Source organism: Ictidomys tridecemlineatus, chromosome 12 (genome assembly GCF_052094955.1).
Source record: "Ictidomys tridecemlineatus isolate mIctTri1 chromosome 12, mIctTri1.hap1, whole genome shotgun sequence".
In the NCBI taxonomy this organism is placed as follows: domain Eukaryota; kingdom Metazoa; phylum Chordata; class Mammalia; order Rodentia; family Sciuridae; genus Ictidomys; species Ictidomys tridecemlineatus.
Genome location: NC_135488.1, coordinates 17,838,843 through 17,854,314, shown reverse-complemented (window position 1 = coordinate 17,854,314; position 15,472 = coordinate 17,838,843). Strand labels below are relative to the sequence as shown.

The window sequence follows — 15,472 nt, the reverse complement described above, 5'->3', positions numbered from 1 at the left end:
ATGATTCCAGAAGCCTACAGGCCTATTTGACTGCCATCTTGATCCTCCCATAGGGAGACATAGGGGCCACCTCCACAGTGGCCTGGGCTGACCATAAATGATTTGGAAACACCCATAGTGAGAAGAATGTCAGTGAAAGTGGGAGGCTAAAGAGAACCTATGTTTTCTTAGCCATATCCAGAAAGCCTGAATGGAACTGTCTGGCAGCCACAGACTTCCCAAGGATGCACTGGACATATTCCTGGAGGTACCAGGGAGATAATTTATGATTGGGACACCCAAACATTACAAGACTGTGAAGAATACATTTTGAGGATTCTGAGAATACTATGCATTCTAGGAAGGAATGTTTAGCACAGTCACTTAGACATGGTTGGAAGTATGAGTGATAATATTAATGATGACATCTATGGGACTATGCTGAGTAGAGATAATAGCAGTGTTGTAATAAGAAGATACTCATAACAACCAAGGTGGTTGGGATTTAGTTCATGTCTCCCTTATGAACCAGGCAAGGCACTCAAGTTTACATCTTAATAAATTCTCACAACCATGAGGCAGTTACTCCCATTAGTCTACTTCTGACAACTGAGATTCACAAAGGTGGAGAATTGTACAGTGGTCACAAAATTACCAGAAAACAAAGGCATTTCATAAATATTTCACTGTGTGGTCTTGTTGAAAGGATCTGTCTTGTGGGTTGTAGAAATGTGATTTAGCAGAGTTAAGCATTCACGGGGTCATGGCTGGTTCACAGTGTCCCCAATGCTAGTTACATGAGTCAGAGAAAAAAAACTGAGACCCAACTGCAACCTAATGATTGATATGCTCAGTCAGCCAGTAAAGGAATTGCTGTTGGGGGCAGTTATAGCACCAAGGATGGGGCCAGCCAACCAAATATTCAATAACCTGGCTGGGGTTCAGAAACAAGGTGGTGAGGATTGAGGGAAGGCATGCCAGACAGACAGGACAGCTGGAGCCAAAGCAATGCAGTGTGCAGTAAGTTGCATGGTATGGGCCTGCAGTGACAGGCAGTTTAATGCGGTCAGAATACATGGTTAAAGGTAAAGGGGGAAACAAGAAAGAAATCTGGAAGAGAAGCAGGGACCATAAATGAATCAGCCAAGGCCTTGGGCCCTAGATAGATAAAAGCCTAGATCTGGAGTCTAATTTAGCCTTGTGCTAACTGTTTTGAATCTGGGCCACATCTTTAGAGCTTTTCTAAGCTTTGTTTTACATAACTGAAAAGCATAGTGACAGATAATAGTCTCCATGTTAAGCTGACAGCTTGGGTACCTGGTCTGTGGTCACAGAGTTGATGAATGGATTTGCCAGGAAGCAAATCTACTTTCTATTACATGTAAAACTTTGTTTTTCATCAATTGCTTATATATTCTTACTTACTTTTGCATATTTCAGGTCATTTTCCCTGTTAGTAGTGTAATTTTTCTGGCTCTGGGCTTGTCCTCCAAGTCTAGGTATCCCTCAAGGGTAGACACCATATTTTAATCTACCATCACAAGATGTAGCCATGCAGGAAACTCAACCTTGCTAGACCATTAGAATTGGTTGGGCATACCAGACAGCTGCACAGGTCTGTTCCCCATCCCAGATGTATTAAACTAGGACCTTCAGGAATGTGGCTTGAGCTTTTACTCTTGACCAGCTGGGCAGAAAAATGTTTGAATCAATGAGTAAACAATTATACTGTATGTACAATTGTCCCTTGGTATCCTTGAGAGACTGGTTTCAGGACCTCTCCTGGATTCCCAAATCCATGAATGTTCTACACTTTATACAAAGTGGATATTTGTATAACCTATACATATTTTTTGGTATATTTTGAATCACCTCTAAATTACTTATAAACATAGTACAATGTAAATTATATGAAAATAGTTGTTATACTGTATTGTTTAGGAAATAATGACAAGAAGAAATTTCTATACATATTCAGTATAAAGGCAGTTTTTAAAATATTTTTATTTACATATAGACACAATACCTTTATTTTATTTGTTTGTTTTATCTATTTTTTTTAAATGTGAGACTGAGAATCAAACCCAGTTCCTCACATATGCTAGGCAAGTGCTCTACAACTGAGCTATCACCACATCTCATAAATGCAGTTTTTTTAAAATTATTTTTGTAGTTGTCAATGAACAGCATGCCTTTATTTTGTTTGTTTATTTTATGCAGTGTAAGGGTCAAACCCTGTGCCTCACACATGCTGGGCAAACACTCTGCCACTGAGCTATAGGCTCAGCCCTCAAAGCAGTTTTTTTAAAGAAAGTTTTTATCCTCAACTGGTGGAACTATGGTTATAGGAGGCCAGCTGAATCAGTCAGGATAGACTACAGCAGGCTATGATAGTAATTAATCCCCAAATTTCAATGGCTTAAAATGAAAAAAGATCTGTGTTTTGCTCACATTATGCAACAATGATAGTTTGGTTTGGTTGATAGTTTTCTCAATGGAGAAAACACCATCACAGGCATTATTGTTTGTCCTATCAGAAAGACATATCTCAGGCTCCTCTCTCACTAGCATTAAATGCTTCACCCAGAAATGGCACAAACTCCTTCCATGTACACTCTTTGGTCAGGACTAGTCACGTGACAAGGAAGTCAATCCTGCAGGTGCCCAGAAGGTGGAGAGCCAGAAGTCATTGGTAAGCAGTGCAAATGACTACTAGACTCTACAAAATTGGCACCACCAACTTTATTTCACAGCAATACTTACGAGGTGAGTTCAAAGCCAAATAGAAAATATGGAGTGGGGGGCTGGGGATGTGGCTCAAGCGGTAGCGCACTTGCCTAGCATGCATGGGGCCCGGGTTCGATCCTCAGCAGCACCACATACCAACAAAGATGTTGTGTCCGCCAAGAACTAAAGAAAAAATAAAATAAATGTTAAAATTCTCTCTCTCCTTCCCCCTCTGTCTCTCACTCTCTCTTAAAAAAAAAAATATGGAGTGGAATTTGAGATTTTTTTGTTTTTTTGGTTAGGCTCAGGGCCCTATTTTTTTGTTTTGCCTTTTAAAAAAATTTTAATGAGGCTAGATGGTATATGGCATTAAACTTGGTGGTTAAAAGCCTGGAATCTTAATGGTATCCAGACCTTCAGTTCTGCCACTTACCAGATGCGTGAGCTGGGCAAGTAAAAAACCATTTATACCCATCAAAGAGGCAATCAAAAGATGTGAGAGGCCAAGGAAAGAGGTTCTTTCTCAAATTGAGTGCTTAGAACCAGACAGCACTTACCTGAGTAGGACTGATGAGGAGAGGGCTACTTTAGAAGATAGCACACAAATTCCGGTGGCTCCACGTGGCAGGGACGATGCATGTCTATCCCCCACCAATTGCTGTCTTCTGGCCTGACCCAGTGTGAATATTTGGGCTGTAAGAAACAGAGAAGCCAAGTGGAGTTGGTTTAACCACATGAATAAGCTAAGTAAAGGAGATGTACAGGCTTCCTGCATATTCTCTCTCTCTGTCTCTCTCTCTCTCTCTCTCTCTCTCTCTCTCTCTCTCTCTCTCTCTCTATTTATCTAACTTTATTTGCAGTATGGGGATTGAACCATGATCTTGCATTAGCATTTACTACTAAGCTACATCTCCAGACCTTTTGGAAAGCATTTATATTGAGATATGGTCTCACTAAGTTGCATAGGCTAACTTTAAACTTGCCATTCTCCTAGCTCAGTCTTCCAAGTAGCTGGGAATACAGGCATGTTCCACCTCATCTTCCAGGGGCTCTCTCTTAAAGCAGATAAAATTTCTATTACCATTGTCTCTAGCAAACTTCCCCAAAATATCCTGGGCTCTAATAGCTTATGAGAGGCCAGTGTTCTTGGGTATAAATACTAGCTGCTTTACGTAGAAAGGTTAGTGCACTAGAGAATGTTAGGCATCCCAAGAATCATTGGTAGGGCTGGAGAAAATAACTTGAGGCTAAGCTTCAAAGAAAAATGCCCCAAACCACATGGAGGCTTGGCCAGATTAACAAAGGATGGCTTCTCCCTTGCTTCCCTGGAGTGCCATGTGCCAGGAGTTTTCCCTTGTTTTAACTCCTGCTGCTGTCAGCCCAGTGCTGCTTATCCTAACTGATACAGAATTATCAAACTAAATGTGTTAGTGAGTGGACAGCACTTGGAGCTGTGCTAGGCACCTTGTAGCTGCCCCTTTGATTAGATTTCACCTCCTGACTCATGATTTTACAGAACCTGACCTAGAAGAAGTAGACTATGCTGTCTTGTGGAACAGGATCAAACTCAGACTCAGGTTCAAATTCTGACTAACTATGAACACTTATGCAAGTTTCTTCATCTCCAGGACTGAAAGAATATACACCTTCAATAAATTTTAGCTCCTCTTCTTTAGAAACAATTATTACGATTTTCTCTGGAAAGAAATTCCATGTGTCTTCTCCCTAACATCATGTATATTCTATCTCCTCTATGCCATTCCATCATACTTTGTATCAGAAAAATGTTATCCAAGGAGACTACAGAATTCAATACAGTCTCATCATTTTCTGGTTCCTGCACAAAAAATATCACAGGGAGGCCTTAGAAAATTCATGCAATGAAGCTGAAACATTTTATTGATAACAATTTTCCCAAGATGGGGGATTTTAGCAGATGACCTCCTAGGCGTGTCTCTGTTTACTTTGGTGAACATTGGGGCCAGGGATAAGGTGGGGAGTTAAGACTGGGGCTAAAAGGCAGTGTCCTTGGTGCAAGTAGGGACAGGGCCTGGGGGTTGTCATGGAGGGCACTGGTTTGGGCTCCAGAGGAGCCTAGATTCCAATGTGGGCTCTTGCCACTTCCCAGCTGTATGACTTGGAGCCCATTGCTTAATCTTGCCACGCCAATTTTTCCTCTGTGAAATAGGGAGGATGGTAATACCCTCTTAGGGAAGTTGTGAGGATCCAAGGGGTGTTGTTAAAGTTCCAGCTGCTATGATTACTATTTTTACCATGGGGGCTGAGGCTCGCAGGTTCAGGGCCTGGGCAGGTGCATGCGCAAAAACACCGATGGGCCACATGAGACAGAGGTGCTGCCTAGCACCTGAGTTTTAATCCTTTTGGGTCATGGGGTAGGTGGAGTGGATTCAGGGATGAGGATATGGAGAGAAGTTTGCAAGAATGACTAGTACTGACCCTCAGGCGCGGTGGGCGGTGTAAAGGGGAGGGGCCAAGCTAGTTCCAGGCTGGAGTACTGAGGGGAGGACCAAAGTCTCGCGAGATCTCACAGCGCTGGCGTTAGTGGTTGCAGAGGAGACAGCAGGAGAGGTGAGCAGCGGGCCCTGGGCAGAGGTGGCCAAGACGGTGTCGGTGGTAGCGTCGGCTATTGAGAACTGAAGAGGGTGAAAGCGGCAGAGACCCATCCCCTGGCAAGGAGAGCGGGGCGGGTGGGTGGCCAGCTCTTTGGAGGCAGTCCAGCAGGGCCTGGGGCTGAAGCCGCGCCACCTGGTCAGCGCCATACCTGATGGTGCAGGGTGGGGCGGCTGGGCCTTGGGCCAGTTCCCCCTCGCCAGTCAGATCTCTCGCTCGGTGGGATCCCGAACCCACCTCAATCTCCCAGGGCGGTGGGTTTGGCACTTCTGGCCATGGCTGGTTCACTTTGCTGTGTGCCAGGCACTTAACTTGTTCACTTCCATGCTAGGGCTGCACAGAGAGGTGCAGCGCCCTGCCCAAAGTTGCACTGCTTGGATGTGGTGGGATGGGGCTTCCAATACTTGCACAGGCCTGTGCCCCTTCCTTGCCTCCAGTCCTTCTCCAAGCAGTGCTTGCAGCTGGTTTCCTGGGGTCCTGGTGGGGCTGCAGAGGGTGTGTCAGACCCACTCTGAAATTAGATGCAGCATGGTATGTGAATTCATTGGGAAAGGGTTTTTTCAAGCCTTTTGTCCAATTCCTGGAAGGTCTTCCACCCCTAATCTGTCATTTGGTCCTGTGTCAGAGAGAATAGGTGGCCATAGAGTGACCTTTGTACACAATGTGTGGGGTCAATAGCCCAAGGCTTGCCTCAGGCAAAGGAAAGTTTGATTCCCATTGAAGCACGTGATTCTAGCCTGGAACAATTGGTTGTCAACCACAGAAACAAGGCCCCTGGGTTTGGTGTTGAGCATTTGTAGAGCCCACTTCACTACTGAGCAGTGAGGTTCCTAAATCAGAGAACCTACCTACACACATAAGTGAAAGTGGGTATGATACTTTCACTTACATGTAAAAGAGAAATAAGGAAAGAACAATGTATGATATGCAGTGCTGTCTCACTTATAACCAGAACTTTCAGCTGTGGTGGAAGACAGCATGCTTTTGAGTGCTTGCACCTGCTGCTAATCAAGAAGTTTGAGTGGTATTAGTATCTAGTTCAAACAAGAAAATCAAAGAGGGAGATGAAAATGGAAACTAGGGAGAAAACAGTGTTGGGATAACTTTATTTTAGCTAATAAAAAAGAAAGCCTAGATTGAAGTAGGGATGACATGTCAAGGTCAATTACACGGTGCCTCAGTCTACCCACAGTTCATACTATGGCCCTTCCATGGATCCCTTTACCCACTATGTCACAGGACATCCTTTGTGTCTTGTGCTTTGAGGTACTACTACTTGAGGGAACAGTAATGAGTTCCTTCAGTTGCTAGTAATAACAGTAAAATATTAATAAGATTAAAATTTTTGGATTAATTAAGGTGAGATTTATCTGCTATCTCATACTGTTAGCATATATACTACTCTATGTATACTCATTATTAAATTTATGTTGAGTTAATGTGTAGTGTAAAGAAATGAGCACTAATTTTCAGACAGTTTTCTTATTCTGCTGAATCATCCCTTACTACTTTGTCTTAGATAATTAGAGGCAAGCTGTGGGGTTTCCTATAAAAGCTTTAAATATTATATCTTTTTTATTTTTTATTTATTTTTTATTTTAAAATTTTATGTCTTAAAGAAATGCTCACTTAAAGTGGGCTTGATTAAACCATTTTAAGATCAAAATTCTTGTGACCATGATGAATCTTGATGATACAGATCCATCCCACCCAAGCATTTTGTGAAGCCTAGATCCTGGCTCCCAAATACTAAATGCCCCAGGGTGTCCCCCAAACTCTTTGATAACTAAAAATTTTTTTAAGGACATTTCTGACTCTTTGAGAATACTATTAAGAACATATCCATTATCTACTTAATTTTAACAAGAAAGGGGTGACAAACAACTTTTTTCTATGAATTTTTTTTTTCTGAAGTGTCTGACATATAACATAGACATGGTCTTGGTTAGTGACACTTTTGTCAATTATTTTAGAATCTTGGAAGGCATAGTTGTTTCCTGTCACAAAATCTTGTCTGTGTTTGATGGGAATTTAAATGAGAAATGTTGACAACACTAGAATCATTTTAGAAGTTTGATGTTAGAAAAGAGTTGGGCAGTGACAGCTGTGTGTATAATAGCAGGTCTGAGTTGAGTAGAATATACATTCATGTCATCACTTAGGTGCTGGGTTACTTACAGGGATTGGATTGAACCCATAGGCACTCTACCACTGAGTTATAACCCTTTTTTACCTTCTTGAAATGGGATCTTCTGAAGCTGTTGAAGCAGTCTCAAACTTGGGATCCTCCTGCTTTCCTAATTTCTTACTCCTTCAAATAGCTTTTTTAAAAACAGATTATCATATCCTTTAACTTGATTGAAGGGGGAAAAAGCATATTTTTTGTGATAACCACACCAAGATTGCTTTTCAGCATCTAATTTCAGAGCAAAAAATCTATATAAAAATCTATTTAAAGCTTCTTTTTAAGTCTTATCTATAGGTGTCTCTTTTTCTTCTTTGTGTAAGTATTCTTTTTAACGTTAAAAAAACTTTTTAATGTTCTTTTTGTTAAAAGTTAAAATGACACAGCCATGCTTGGAAAAATCTGATTTCCAACTGCTTTGCCCCTCCCCCCTTCACCCCTCCTTTTTGGATAACCTTCTTTAATTTATTTCCCATAGATGCCAATTGTTTCCTTTTATAGTTGGAGAAATGTCAGTGTACTATATTCTTTTTATATAAACTGTAGCATAATATGTAACTAATTCTGTCCCATGGCTTTTTCTTTATATGCTCTTGAGATCTTTTCCTATTAGTATTTATTTAGAAAGAATATAATCTTTGTTTATAGAAAACACTTTTTTTAATAAAAAAAAAAAAAAAGCTGTGTTTAAATAGCATCTATTAAGTGCCTTGTTTACTTAACCAGCCACCCTTGTGGGTATTTGGGTCTTCTCTAGGTTTATCAAAAACCGTACTGTGGTGAAACAGCTTGTATATATATCATTTTACATATGCAGGTACATCTGTGGGATGCATTCCTAGAAGTGGGATCACTATGCCAGAGGGCAGGACATTTATGGCTTTGTTAAATACTTCCTTTCTTAAGTGTTGCACCATTTTAAACTCCCAAAAGTACAGTTGCTCCTCTTTATCCTTGGAGAATTGGTTTGAGGACCCCTTTGTGGATACTGAGATTCAAGGATGCTTGAGTCTATTATATAAAAAGCATAGTATTTGCATATAACCTATGCACATCTGCATACTTTTAAATCATCTTTAGATTGCTTAAAAGACCTAATACAATATTAATGCCATGTAAATAGTTGTTACACTGTATTATTTAGGGATTAATGGCAAGGAAAAAAGTTAGTATATGTTCTGTATGATAATTTTTTAAAATTTTTTAAATCCAGTCTGAATACCACAGATACAGGAGGGCAGATTGAAGTGTATGAGAGAGTTTCTGTTTTTCTGGGGCCTTTCCAATGTACTGTGCCTTTACAACCCTTGAATTTGTTAACAGTTTGATGGATGAGAATTATCAATATAGAGTTGTTTTAATGTACATTGCTATCATTATTAATGAGGTTGAGCTCCTATGCTGAAAAACTAGTTTTACTTCTTTTTCTGTAAACTCTCTATTCATGTGTTTTTTCACATTTTTGTTTCAAATTGCTTTTTTCCCCTTATCAATTTCTAGAAATTTATAAATTGTAGAGATTAGCCCTGTGTGATATGAATTGAAAATTTTCCCCAAATTTTCACTTATTTTTTATTTACTTTCACATATTTTGATATACAGAAGTCTTACATTTTTTTCTTTGAATTCTACAGTTTACATTACTCATCATGGTATGTTGATATTTTTTAAAAATTTTTCTTTATTTCTATGTGGTGCTGAGGATTGAACCCAGTGCCTCAAATGTGCTAGGCAAGCACTCTACCACTGAGCTACAGCTCCAGTCCAGGTATCTGGATTTTAAGTCACTGAAAGGCCTCCAAGATTTTTAGAATTTTCCCATGGTTTCTTTAAGTACTTTTATGGTATCACTTTTATATTTAAATATTCAAACTAGGATTTTTTCTGGTGTTCAGAATGATGCATAGGTTCAACTTTATCTTTTTCTGTGTGCCTGTTATTTTCACCTGTTGATTTTAGAGCCCTTCTTTGAATACTCTTATGGTATTTTAACTTTTGGATGTATTGGGGTGTCTCTGGGGTTTGTATTCTATTAGTCTTTTTCTTCATACACCAGCATCACATTATTGGTTTTATAAAAGTTTTAACATCTTTTAAAACTAGTTTCCCCTTGTTGCTTTTCATATTCCTGAGAATTCTTGCTTGTTTATTTTTTCATGAGTACTTTTGAACTATTTTGTCTGGTGCCAGAAAAACAAAAATCTAAAAGAAACAAACATCAGATTAAATGTATACATTTAAAATGTATTTAACTTCTCCAAACTTTTTTTTTTTTTCAGGTGCTAAGAAAGAATGTAAGACAGGAAAATAATTAAATATTTTCACTGTGGTAAGTGTTTTATGATTTTACATCTTAAAAATTCTTTAATTATTATTATTATTTATTCTGCTTCTTTAAGTTGTAAAAGGGATATTTTTTTTAGGAGTGTTTCAGTTCATAGAACCTGTGGGTGGTAAGGTGGATACCAATAATGTGAGCTGTCTGAATAATGATGTTTGTCTTTCCCTATCTCTTTGACTCTAATATTTTAATTTCTATTATCTTGTCATTTTAAAGTGTGGTTCTGAGAAGGAGATCCTGTATTACATCTAGCAACATTCAATGAATTCTTTCCTCTTAAATAGGAGGTTGAAAAGACTTGAAGTAATTCTGGTGATATAGAGGCACTTCTTTATCTTAAAAAGTTTGTTGTGATTTTTTATTATAATAATTAGAAAAATTTCTACCCATAAAAACAACATAATAACAATAGTAAGCCCTCAATTCCTTCACAAAGAAATGGCCACCATTAACTCATGTTTGGAAACTTATTGATGGATATGAAAGTATACAGAAGACTTTAAATAAATAGCAGTAATAAAGACTTTCAATAAATAGCAGTTTCTCTCTATATGAAGCTATGTGGTCATATCTCTATTTGTGAGTTGAAACTGATGTGCATAATCATGGGTGATCAATTAACTGGCTGCCTAGTTTTATTTTTTTAATTATTTTTTTTATTTGTCAGTAGATCTTTATTTATATATGCAGTGCTGAGAATCAAACCCTGTTCTTCACAGCTTCCAGGCCAGTGCTCTACCACTGAGCTACAACCCCAGCCCTTTGCTGCCTAGTTTTCCATCATTTAGAGGCATCATACTTTATCTATCTACTCCTTTGATAACCATTTACATTGTTACTTGTTTTTCTTTCTTGTGAATAATGGTATGTTGATGATAGTATACTTATTCATTTATCTTTTTCGAGGTATAACTGCCAGGTCAAATATTATATATGTTTTAAATATTGATAACTATGGCTAAGCTGTTATCTGTAAAAACTATCCCCTTCAATGACCATGGGAATCTTATTTTCAAAACCCTTGCTCATACCAAGTTTTGTTAATCTTTTTAATCTTTGCTAATCTAATAGGTAAGAAAAAGTACATTTTTGAGATAACATGTTTTTAATTGGTATTGGGGATTTAACCCAGGGGCACCTCACCAGTAAATTAGATTCCCAGAACCTTTTATTTATATTTTATTTTATTATTTTGAGACAGGGCCTCGCTAAGTTGCTGAGGCTGTCCCTGAACTTGTGATCCTCCTGCCTCAGTCTCCTGAGTTTCTGGGATAACAGGTGTGTTCCACTGTATTCAACTATTGAAGGAAACCTTGTGTTATTCAAAGATTTCTTTCATTCAATATTCTTATTAACAGAGAATTCTCTCCTTATTTACATAATTGTGACTCTTATGTGTCAGATATTCTTAGGCATAAATGTGATGCAAATATTTAAGTATACTGAGTTGTTTTTTTTGTCTTTTGCCTTGATTTTAAATCAATATTAATATTTGAAAACTTGAGGTTTGGGATGTGGCTCAAGTGGTAGTGTGCTAGCCTGGCATGTATGAGGCACTGGGTTCAATCCTCAGCACCACATTAAATTAAAATAAAGATATTGTGTCCACATAAAAAGTAAATATTTAAAAAAATTGAAAACTTGATCAGCCAACTATAATTGTTTTGAATACAGAATGTTTTCCTCTGCAAAGAGCAGTACTTTTGTGTTTTATTCACTGAAGTGAAGCCTAAAGTAACTTTCAAATTAATTTTTTTAACAATTTTCAAACATGGATACAAATGGCTGAATAGCATACAGAATATTATTTCCATAATTGGTCGATAATATAGTGTTTTTGAGTCATGTAAACTATGTGATTGTGTGTTCATGTGTAAACCTATGTGTATTAAACCTATGTGTATTTCTTCTGTCCAAAAGATTTTATCACGTCCTGATGTAAATATGATTTTTAATTTTATATTTGCTTTAGATTTTATTTCAATTGAATAAGAATTACATATAAGGATGGCCTCACATGAAGCAGATTCACAACTTTGTCATTGACCTACTGTTTATTCTTTGGCTTAATAAAAAAGCATTAAACTGTATTCTATATATAAAGTACATCTTGATTGCCTTTCCTGAGGGGGCTTTTGTTTTCACTTCAATTAACATTTTCTACAGAGTACCCCAAGTTTGGGACCATATGGTCCAACTGGTGATTTATTCACCAGATTTTATTCAGCACTGAGTACCTACCTACCTCGTGGGCATCCACAGACACCCAAATCATTATTTACTTATTTGTTTAATTTTTTGGTACTGGGGATTTAATCTAGGGGCACTTTACCACAGAAACACATCTCCAGCCCTTTTGTTTATTAATTTTTTATTTTGAGATAGGGCCTTGCTAAGTTGCTTAGGGCCTCACTAGGTTCCTAAGGCTGGCCATGAACGTAGGATTCTCCTGCCTAAGCCTCAATCTCCCAGTGGTTGATATGTATTTATTATTAGGTTAAAGATGTGAAAGTCAATACCCATACATTTTAATTTAGAGAAGACTAACATAGTTTCATTTAATTTAGATGTGAATAACTCTGTGGCACTTGCTACTATTTCATTTGATGGTACTATGTTTCAAAATTTGATTTGTACTACATTCTAGTTAATTTTTAAATCACATAAGCCATGTATTTTAAATCTTTTTTTTTTTTTTCATTATGGGCAGAGTAAGTATTTAAACTAGGTATGCTGCTGGATTTTGTTTAAGATCTGTTTATGTTTCCCAGTATAGGCATGGCAATATTTTTCACAATATGTTGTTTGAAAATAAGGATAAAGTAAATGCCCACCCCACAAATAAAGTAAATATAATTGTATGGTTTACATTTTTTAAAAAATAATAGCAGAGAATTAGATTGCCAGTATTTGAGTAGAATGAATAAGTCTTTGTCTGGGACCTGTCTGTGAAGTTTTTCTGACTCCTAAACCAGTTTTTCACAGCCAAAGTAAACAGAGAGATGGAAAAATTAATGATATAATAGATTTAACCAGTGTTTTTTTCTGTATTTTGTATAGTTTATTTCTATTGGAATACAGGATTCTAAAGAATAAATGTAACTCGTTTTAATTAGTATTATTGCAGAAGTATTTTTTTCACGTGAAAATCTTAAAATCAAATAATCCTCTAGCAATTTTTATTTGCACTTTAATTTGCCTAGCAATTGTTTTTTTTTTTAATATTCATTTATTAGTTTTAGTTGGACACAATACCTTTATTGATTTATATGTGATGCTGAGTATTGAACCCACAGCCCTGCATGTGCCAGGCAAGCACTGTACCACAGAGCCATAACACTAGCCCCTAGCCATTATTTCTTAATACATAGTCCAAAATTAAATCAAGGCAGACTTGAAATTCTTGAGTCTTCATTATTGGGCAAGATTAATGAAGTTTTTCTGAGGTTTTCCTTCTGGGATCTTATTGTGGCTAATGATGTAATCTTATTTGTTTTCTAAAATCTTGAAGTTTGAGGTTCTTGAATCTCTCTTCTGTGGCAGTAGAGGAATTTGTTTATACAGTGCCTTTTATTATACTGATGAGTTCATTTCTTTATTTTGTGCCCTAATGCCTACTAAAAATATTCCTGAAAAGTGAGGGATTAAATAGAAGTTGTAATTAAAATGAAGGCTTTATCCTTTATTTCTCCTGTCAGCTGCATTTGTTAAAATTTTTATACTACATTTAAATAGATATTAAGACTTTATTACAATGCTTGGTTTGTGGCTCAGTGGTAGAGTGCCTTCCTGGAATGTGTGAAGCACTGGGTTTGATCCTCAGCACAAAAATCAATCAATCAATCAAACAATCAATCTATTATGTTCTTCTACAACTATCAAAAAAAAAAAAAACTTCAATACTATAACATGGGTTGGATTTTGTGCATTTGAAACAGTTTCTTCCTATATTAGCCATAAAGCTTAATTTAGACTGGAATAGTAAGTGATCATTTTATTGGAAAGTTGGGTAGACAGAGAAGTTCAGTCTTCCTGTGAAGAATTTGAGAATTTGTACTCTTTGAGATAAAACAGCTTTGCAATCAAGGTGGTAGTACTGAGCTGCAGTGGGAGGAGAGATGCCAAGTGCTGGTGTACAGTGTAGATAAGAGCCACTCAGGGTTCTTTCTGTGGACTTTGCAACTGACCAGATCTCCCCAAGGGGCACTGTTAACTCAAAGTCTTATGAGTGGAGTTTTAGAAAGAGGAGGGAATAACAGTAGCTTTGGGGCACAAGGTCTATAATGATTTCAGAGCTTAGTGAAACTCTCAAAGTTCTGAACATCCCATTCCCCTGAGAAATTTCTTCCCTCCTAACCCTGAAAGTTTTGTCCAGTGTGTGACATAATGCAAATTTGTGTGGAGCTAGGCAGAACAAGTCTATTACTAAGGAGTCTAGATGCTGTCTTTAATTGGACATCCAGCATGGGAATATGGCTGAAAACCACTATCCCCCACCCCAACATCTTATTTATAGCAGTGCGATTGGAGTTTCACGGAAGCTTTTCCTTCTTTGGTTTGTTTAGAGAGGACACCTAGGTGCAGATTGTGTTTGTGTATGTTAAACCCCCTGTGTTTTGTTTTAAATATATTTCAGTCTGTTCTAATATAACAATTTTCTTCAGTCTGAACATTCTAGAAGCCATCACTCAAACATTAATTGTTTTCAATGAGAAAGGATATCTTCTCACATCTTTTCTTGGTGGTTGAAACCATCCCACTTTTTTTTTTCTTTTACCTTAAAAACAGATTACTGACACTTGGAAATTATAAACATATTGCATCAATCTTTATTGAAAGATTACCAATTATTCCACTGCAAAATAGGCATTTCTTTCTAATAGAGTGTTTCTCTCCATGTTTTTCTGTCTCTCAGTTCAGTACTTTTAAATACCTTTTAGGTGAATGAATGCTTTGTGTCATGCTGTGATTTAATATTTTTAGAGACTTTATTGATAGCTTTTCAAAAACTTATGTGGGAGGGGAATGGAGGAGGAAGATTATTCATTCAGTATTAAATCTTCATTGATCTTTAGATGTTTACAAGGTAGAAGGATGGCCAATATTAATTACCCCTAGTCTGGTATAAGTTCTGAAATGAGTATTTGCTGTGAAGAGTTGTGAATAGTGAGGATTTTTGTGGTGGGCTTGGATTGAGCATTGCACTGTGATCTTTGTGTGCATTATTACTTTATTTTGTTCTCAAAACAATAAGGACTAAGTAAAATTGTGAAATTTGTCCTTGGGCATGTAGCTAGCAGGTTTAAAAAAATAAAAACAAACAAACAAAAAAAAATCACTTGAATTCAGATTTCTCTATCTAAGTTTCAGTGCTTTCTTATGCATACAGAGAAGGGTAATGCATACAGAGAAGCATATTGGTAGAATCTTAGAAAATTGTATTGGACTTCAGAGGCTGCAACAGGAAGATCAATATTGTAAGGCCAGCTTCAGCAACTTAGTGAGACTATGTATTAAAATAAAAAGGTCTGGGGGTTTAGCCCCTTTATAGTACATCCATGTGTCGTTCAATCCTCAGTTCCACTAAAAAAGAAAAAAAGTTGTTAGAC

General features: G+C 37.3%; 1 protein-coding gene and 1 long non-coding RNA gene across 2 annotated transcripts in view; one reads left to right on the top strand and one right to left on the bottom strand.

Moving 5' to 3' along the window:
* Window positions 1-1,967: 1,967 nt before the first annotated feature.
* Window positions 1,968-7,780, bottom strand: LOC144369083 (uncharacterized). Its single transcript, XR_013428542.1, has 3 exons — window positions 5,164-7,780; window positions 3,264-3,399; window positions 1,968-2,889 (listed from the first exon to the last, which is right to left on the bottom strand). It is a non-coding gene; the product is annotated as an uncharacterized LOC144369083 (long non-coding RNA).
* Window positions 7,781-9,799: 2,019 nt separating this feature from the next.
* Window positions 9,800-15,472, top strand: part of LOC144369081 (uncharacterized) — a 71,502-nt gene continuing 65,829 nt past the window's right edge. The window contains exon 1 of the mRNA XM_078028137.1: window positions 9,800-9,851. The gene's annotated coding sequence lies outside the window, so the exon portion shown is untranslated. The remainder of the gene's footprint in view (window positions 9,852-15,472) is intronic.